Raw genomic sequence first — 8,013 nt, forward strand, 5'->3', positions numbered from 1 at the left:
TTGACATCTCTGTTAAAAGGTTGGACAGGACTCATTTTCACTGTGATGGGCGATGCTATCAATGGTGACATTTGTTTTAGAGGAAGGTTACTGCAATGTGCCACGTTAGTTTTCTCCTGACGGCTGTCAGTGCTTGTTGCTGTTTTTGGGGGTGAGTGGCGCAGTTGACACACATTGGATTGGTACAATGTTGGGTCAGTGTTTAAAATCCTTAAGTTTACGCCTCTCAATCATTGACAGTGTGGGGGTTCAGACTGAGAGGAGGGATGGGGGGGGTTGTATCTTGTCTGGTGTGGGTGTCTTCTTGTTATTCAAGATGGACGATGGGCGGTGTGTGCGTGTGTGTGTGTGTGTGTGTGTGTGTGTGTGTGTGTGTGTGTGTGTGTGTGTGTGTGTGTGTGTGTGTGTGTGTGTGTGTGTGTGTGTGTGTGTGCGTCACTAGCAGAAAGGCCGGACAGACACCGGGTTGTTTGGGCGGTTTGAGGTCTCTGAAGATATTTCACAGCTCCTTGAGCAAAGTTATCCACGAGCCCTTGATACAAGTTGTCAAACAGAACGCTCTGTTGGAAGATGCTGAGGGGACTAGTTTACCGCCACTGAGCTGTCTCATAGTTACATTTGGACATGCTCCTGCTTTCGTTCTGAAATGATAGGTTATTTTCACAAGGTCAAAACAGGCCATTTTAATTGATGGATGAATCGATCCCCCCAACTCACTCTATTAGCTGTTCAGGTGTACGTCTTGTTTTTATTGATGATGCTTAGTATTGATGTGATAGGCTACATGTCCTCTTCTATTGGGCCAAACTGGTCCAATCAGTGATCAGCCACGAATGTTTGCATTATGTGTTGGACATAATGCCAACATTGTTCAGGGAAAAACACCACACTTCTCTGCCATTACCAGCTCATCAGTTCAGTTGCAACTAACCTACATGATTCATTTTTTATTCAATTCAGTTTCATACACCAATTTCTTGAAGTAGACAATATATACAAAATTATGTGGACACCCTTTGAAATTAGTGGATTGGCTGCCCCAGTCAACTGTAAGTGCTGTTTTTGTGAAGTGAAAACATTTAGGAGCAACAACGGCTCAGCCACGAAGTGGTAGGCCACACAGGTTCACAGAACACTACCACCGAGTGCTGAAGTGCGTATCGCGTAAAAATGGTCTGTCCTCGGTTGCAACACCCACTACCGAGTTCCAAACTGCCTCTGGAAGCAACGTCAACGGGAGCTTCCTTGACCATAATATTGGTTTCCATGGCCGAGCAGCTGCACTCAAGCCTAAGATCATCATGTGCAATGCCAAGTGTTGGCTGGAGTGGTATAAAGCTTGCCACCAATGGACTCTGGAGTAGTGGAAACGCATTTCACTCTGGAATGATGAATCACGCTTCACCATCTGGGTTTGGCGGATGCCAGGACAACACTACCTGCCCGAATGCAAAGTGTCAAAGTAAAGTTTGGTGGAAGAGAAATAATAGTCTGGCGCTGTTTATTAACGCTACAGCATACAATTACTTTCTAGACGATTCTGTGCTTCCAACTGTGGCAACAGTTTGGGGAAGGCCATTTCCTGTTTCAGCATAATGCCCCCTTGCACAAAGCGAGGTCCACACAGAAATATAGTTTTTCGAGATTGGCGTGGAAGAACTTGACTGGCCTGCACAGAGCCCTGACCTCAACCCCATTGAACACCTTTGGGATGAATTGGAATGCCAACTACAAGCCAGTCCTGATCGCCCAACATCAGTGCCCGAGACCTCACTAATGCTCTTTTGGCCAACTCAATATTAATGCCCATGATTTTGCAATGAAATGTTTGACAAGCAGGTGTCCTATTGTCACGGTTTTCATATGGTGAAGGAGAGTCGGACCAAACTGCAGCGTGTCGATTGCGATCCATGTTTATTTAAACAACGTAACACGAATCAAGACATGCACTACAAAACAAAACAAAACAAATAAACGAAACGAAACCCGAAAACAGCCTAATCTTGTGTCAACTAACATCGAACAAGGACATCAAGACACTCAGGACAATCACCCACAATACAACCAAAGAATAAGGCTGCCTAAATATGGTTCCCAATCAGAGACAACGATAAACACCTGCCTCTGATTGAGAACCACTTCAGACAGCCATAGACTCTCCTAGAACACCCCACTAAGCTACAATCCCACTAAGCTACACACCACATACAAAAACCCATGTCACACCCTGGCCTGACCAAATACATGAAGAAAAACACAAAATACTTCGACCAGGGCGTGACACCTATAGTGTGTTGTGTGCATAAAACAAAATTCAATTTGACAGTTGACACGTATAATCAGGCCAAGTGCAGCTACCATTTAGCCAGAATATACAAGCAATACATCTGTACAGTAGTTTAATCCTGTGTAATTTAGTTTCATATCTGAAGATGGCTGTCTGAAGAAACTGTACTTGTTACATTCTCAATTCAAGATGTGATTTTCTTTGCTACTATTAAATGACTCCCACATAGGTAGGATATCCCTCTCTCCCCATATGAATACCCCCCTCCCCCACCCCATGCAGTTTTATCAGTTGGTTTCAGAACGCCCAGGTGAGTGCCAGCAGGCCCATGTTCCTTTATCTCAAGCAGGAATTACGTTGACCTTGGAGCGATTTAAACTCTTTATCTGCACCTAAATAATCTGCTTCACAGGAAAGCACATCAGCTGAAAAATTACCAGCTGGTTCTCAGAGTGTCTCTGTGGGGTCTAGTTCAGATACAGAGGCTGCAGAGAGACAGGGCTGGAGCTGTAGGTCGCACACCAGGTAGCTATGCTCAGGCCAAGTGCACTGTTTTACCTGACAGACATGGATGGTAATGGAGCAATGCTGTTTGACATTAAGATACACTTCTTATTTCACAGAATTTCTTCTAGTTGAATTACTTCTGCAGCTCTACAAAGCCATGCTAGTTCTCTTGTCATATACACTGTCAATCTCATTCTCGCCACTACTGCCTTTCCCACTCACCCTCATCCCCACCGTCACTCTCCCTCACCCCCACCGTCTCTCTCTCTCTCTCTCTCTCTCTCTCTCTCTCTCTCTCTCTCTCTCTCTCTCTCTCTCTCTCTCTCTCTCTCTCTCTCTCTCTCTCTCTCTCTTGTCCATACACAGCACAACTGTAGGCTTCAATGAGTGGTTGCCATGGAAATGAAATGGCCCAGTCACTCTTGTGCCTTGTGTGTATATGCTTGTGTGAGTGTCAGAGTCACTAGGCTGTACCTGCCTCTCCCCAGTCAAAGCAGTGAGACCTACATGTGTGATGCTGCCAGACCATCCTACCTCACCATTCATCCTGTCAAACTGTTGTGACAGCTGGTCAGTCCTGATGCTCTCAACTGCCACACCTCTCTTCTCTCTGCTGTGTATGGAGAAATACAGCAAGGAATATGCAAACTATGTATTCATTCACTTATAACCCTTTCTCATTGAAATGGGTCTCTTATAAAATCCTCTATTTTCCACTTAATGTAGTATAAGGTTGAAAATACTGCATGTGCGTCATTTCTCATTCCTTTCGAAGTTAGCTTTTCACTGCAGAAATGCCATTCATTCATTTATTCATTAAAATTCTCTTTCTCTCCCTGTCATTCTCTCCCCCACCCCTCTCTTTTGATACCCCCCTTCTCTTTTTCGCTCTCTCACGCCAGTGTTTTTTCCCAGAGTATTCATAAGGTTTATTTATGGGTTGATGACAGATGGGCTAATTATAATAAAGCAGGAATGATGGCGTGCATGGTGTTCTTCCTACTTCAAACAGTTTTTATTATACAAAGCATTTTTCAGGTCAATTAATAAACATTTGTAATTGCCATAGTGTTTCAGGAAGGTCTTGGTTATCCCGCGGTAATGGAGGGAGGGAGCCTGTCCTGAGGTAGAACAACATGATGCTCAGGTGAGAAGTATGAGGGAAGACAAAGCATTTCAGCGTGTTGAGAGGAAAGGAAACATTTGTCTGTCGAGGGGAATATGAAATCGTCAGTTTGGAATGACACCCTAATCATTTTAAATCTGGGGGCCTATTACCTAATGGTAAGCAAATGAATCAGCTAAAAAAGTGAGTTGGCAGACAGCCCACAGTAGTGTGGTCTGTCTATGGTACCTGTTTCATAGTCTATTCATAACGTTTTAGTTTGGCAATGTTTTCTCTGTTCTTAAACCTTATCCTGATTCTGGTCCGACCACTAGTCAAATCCCTCCTGATTCTGGTCCGACCATTAGTCAAATCCCTCCTGATTCTGGTCCGAACTCTAGGCAAATCCCTCCTGATTCTGGTCCGACCACTAGACAAATCCCTCCTGATTCTGGTCCGACCACTAGACAAATCCCTCCTGATTCTGGTCCGACCACTAGACAAATCCCTCCTGATTCTGGTCCGACCATTAGTCAAATCCCTCCTGATTCTGGTCCGAACTCTAGGCAAATCCCTCCTGATTCTGGTCCGACCACTAGACAAATCCCTCCTGATTCTGGTCCGACCACTAGACAAATCCCTCCTGATTCTGGTCCGACCACTAGACAAATCCCTCCTGATTCTGGTCCGACCACTAAACAAATCCCTCCTGATTCTGGTCCGACCACTAGACAAATCCCTCCTGATTCTGGTCCGACCACTAGACAAATCCCTCCTGATTCTGGTCTGACCACTAGACAAATCCCTCCTGATTCTGGTCTGACCACTAGGCAAATCCCTCCTGATTCTGGCTCGACCACTAGACAAATCCCTCCTGAGTTCTTTCCTCCCCTCTCCTTGCTGAGGCCTTGAAAGAACTCCCTGACTACAGCAAGTCGGTGAGTCAGCGGGCAGACTTTACTTCTGCCAGACGGGAGAGAGAGATTGATACACCGGCTGTCCAGACTAGAGGGTATTATCGCTCAGGCCAGGAAGCAGCCAACCTTGAACCTCTGCATCAGCTCCCTCTGTGAAACGCACCAGTTCATAAACCGTTACGGTTACTGGGTCTCCACTGTTGAAGGAGAGAGCTGGCTGAATGAAAGTCTTGTGAGGTGCTACAGGATGCTTTATGATTCCTATTAAAACTCTCATCCACACATTGGATGAACACACTGGGTAGATGACGCAGAGAGACGCTGGTTGAGCTGTCCGTCTCTCTGTCTGGGCTTTAGGCTACAGTTTGGGCTTTGGGAAGCAGTATTAGGCTACGTGTTGTTTGGTGTTTTGCATTAAATCTTGCATACATCGTATGTGTAGTAATTCAGGGAATTCGTTTGGGAAGGATAGAAACAGAAGCACATCCAGTTGTTAGATGATAAAGACCGGCTGGATGTCGGCAGGTGGCCTAGTGGTTAGCATTGGGCCAGTAATCGAATAGTTCAAATCCCTGAGCCGACAAGGTGAAAAACCTGTCATTGTGCCCTTTAGCAAGCTGGTTAACCCCCCACAACAACTGCCAATGTGGCAGCCCCCCACATCACTCCGATTCAGAGGGGTTGGGTTAATAAAAGCGGAAGGCAAGTTTCAGTTGGACCTTGTGTGCAAAAAAATGTATGCAATCCTTTCATTTCATTTATGAGTAGTAGCCAAAGTAGCCAACGCTCAGAAATAATACAATGAATATTCTGCATACTATGATCTGCAGTATGCTCCCAACTTTGATTTACCATAGTGTGATCTGCAGTATGCTCCCAACTTTGATTTACCATAGTGTGATCTGCAGTATGCTCCCAACTTTGATTTACCATAGTGTGATCTACAGTATGCTCCCAACTTTGATTTACCATAGTGTGATCTGCAGTATGCTCCCAACTTTGATTTACCATAGTGTGATCTGCAGTATGCTCCCAACTTTGATTGACCATAGTGTGATCTACAGTATGCTCCCAACTTTGATTTACCATAGTGTGATCTACAGTATGCTCCCAACTTTGATTTACCATAGTGTGATCTACAGTATGGTCCCAACTTTGATTTACCATAGTGTGATCTGCAGTATGCTCCCAACTTTGATTTACCATAGTGTGATCTGCAGTATGCTCCGAACTTTGATTTACCATCTACAGTATGCTCCCAACTTTGATTTACCATAGTGTGATCTGCAGTATGCTCCCAACTTTGATTTACCATAGTGTGATCTGCAGTATGCTCCCAACTTTGATTTACCATAGTGTGATCTGCAGTATGCTCCCAACTTTGATTTACCATAGTGTGATCTGCAGTATGCTCCCAACTTTGATTTACCATAGTGTGATCTGCAGTATGCTCCCAACTTTGATTTACCATAGTGTGATCTGCAGTATGCTCCCAACTTTGATTTACCATAGTGTGATCTGCAGTATGCTCCCAACTTTGATTTACCATAGTGTGATCTGCAGTATGCTCCCAACTTTGATTTACCATAGTGTGATCTACAGTATGCTCCCAACTTTGATTTACCATACTGTGATCTACAGTATGCTCCCAACTTTGATTTATCATACTGTGATCTACAGTATGCTCCCAACTTTGATTTCCATAGTGTGATCTACAGTATGCTCCCAACTTTGCTTTATCATACTGTGATCTACAGTATGCTCCCAACTTTGATTTCCATAGTGTGATCTACAGTATGCTCCCAACTTTGATTTCCATAGTGTGATCTACAGTATGCTCCCAACTTTGATTTACCATACTGTGATCTACAGTATGCTCCCAAATTTGATTTACCATAGTGTGATCTGCAGTATGCTCCCAACTTTGATTTACCATACTGTGATCTACAGTATGCTCCCAACTTTGATTTACCATAGTGTGATCTACAGTATGCTCCCAACTTTGATTTACCATCTACAGTATGCTCCCAACTTTGATTTACCATAGTGTGATCTGCAGTATGCTCCCAACTTTGATTTACCATAGTGTGATGTGCAGTATGCTCCCAACTTTGATTTACCATAGTGTGATCTGCAGTATGCTCCCAACTTTGATTTACCATAGTGTGATCTACAGTATGCTCCCAACTTTGATTTACCATACTGTGATCTACAGTATGCTCCCAACTTTGATTTATCATACTGTGATCTACAGTATGCTCCCAACTTTGATTCCCATAGTGTGATCTACAGTATGCTCTCAACTTTGATTTACCATACTGTGATCTACAGTATGCTCCCAACTTTGATTTATCATACTGTGATCTACAGTATGCTCCCAACTTTGATTTCCATACTGTGATCTACAGTATGCTCCCAACTTTGATTTCCATAGTGTGATCTACGGTATGCTCCCAACTTTGATTCACCATACTGTGATCTACAGTTTGCTCCCAACTTTGATTTCTATAGTGTGATCTACAGTATGCTCCCAACTTTGATTTACCATACTGTGATCTACAGTATGCTCCCAACCTTGATTTACCATAATGTGATCTGCAGTATGCTCCCAACTTTGATTTACCATACTGTGATCTACAGTATGCTCCCAACTTTGATTTACAATACTGTGATCTACAGTATGCTCCCAACTTTGATTTACCATAGTGTGATCTACAGTATGCTCCCAACTTTGATTTACCATCTACAGTATGCTCCCAACTTTGATTTACCATAGTGTGATCTGCAGTATGCTCCCAACTTTGATTTACCATAGTGTGATCTGCAGTATGCTCCCAACTTTGATTTACCATAGTGTGATCTGCAGTATGCTCCCAACTTTGATTTACCATAGTGTGATCTGCAGTATGCTCCCAACTTTGATTTACCATAGTGTGATCTGCAGTATGCTCCCAACTTTGATTTACCATAGTGTGATCTGCAGTATGCTCCCAACTTTGATTTACCATAGTGTGATCTACAGTATGCTCCCAACTTTGATTTACCATACTGTGATCTACAGTATGCTCCCAACTTTGATTTACCATAGTGTGATCTGCAGTATGCTCCCAACTTTGATTTACCATTCTGTGATCTACAGTATGCTCCCAACTTTGATTTACCATAGTGTGATCTACAGTATGCTCCCAACTTTGATT

Source organism: Oncorhynchus keta, chromosome 1 (genome assembly GCF_023373465.1).
Source record: "Oncorhynchus keta strain PuntledgeMale-10-30-2019 chromosome 1, Oket_V2, whole genome shotgun sequence".
Lineage (NCBI taxonomy): Eukaryota > Metazoa > Chordata > Actinopteri > Salmoniformes > Salmonidae > Oncorhynchus > Oncorhynchus keta.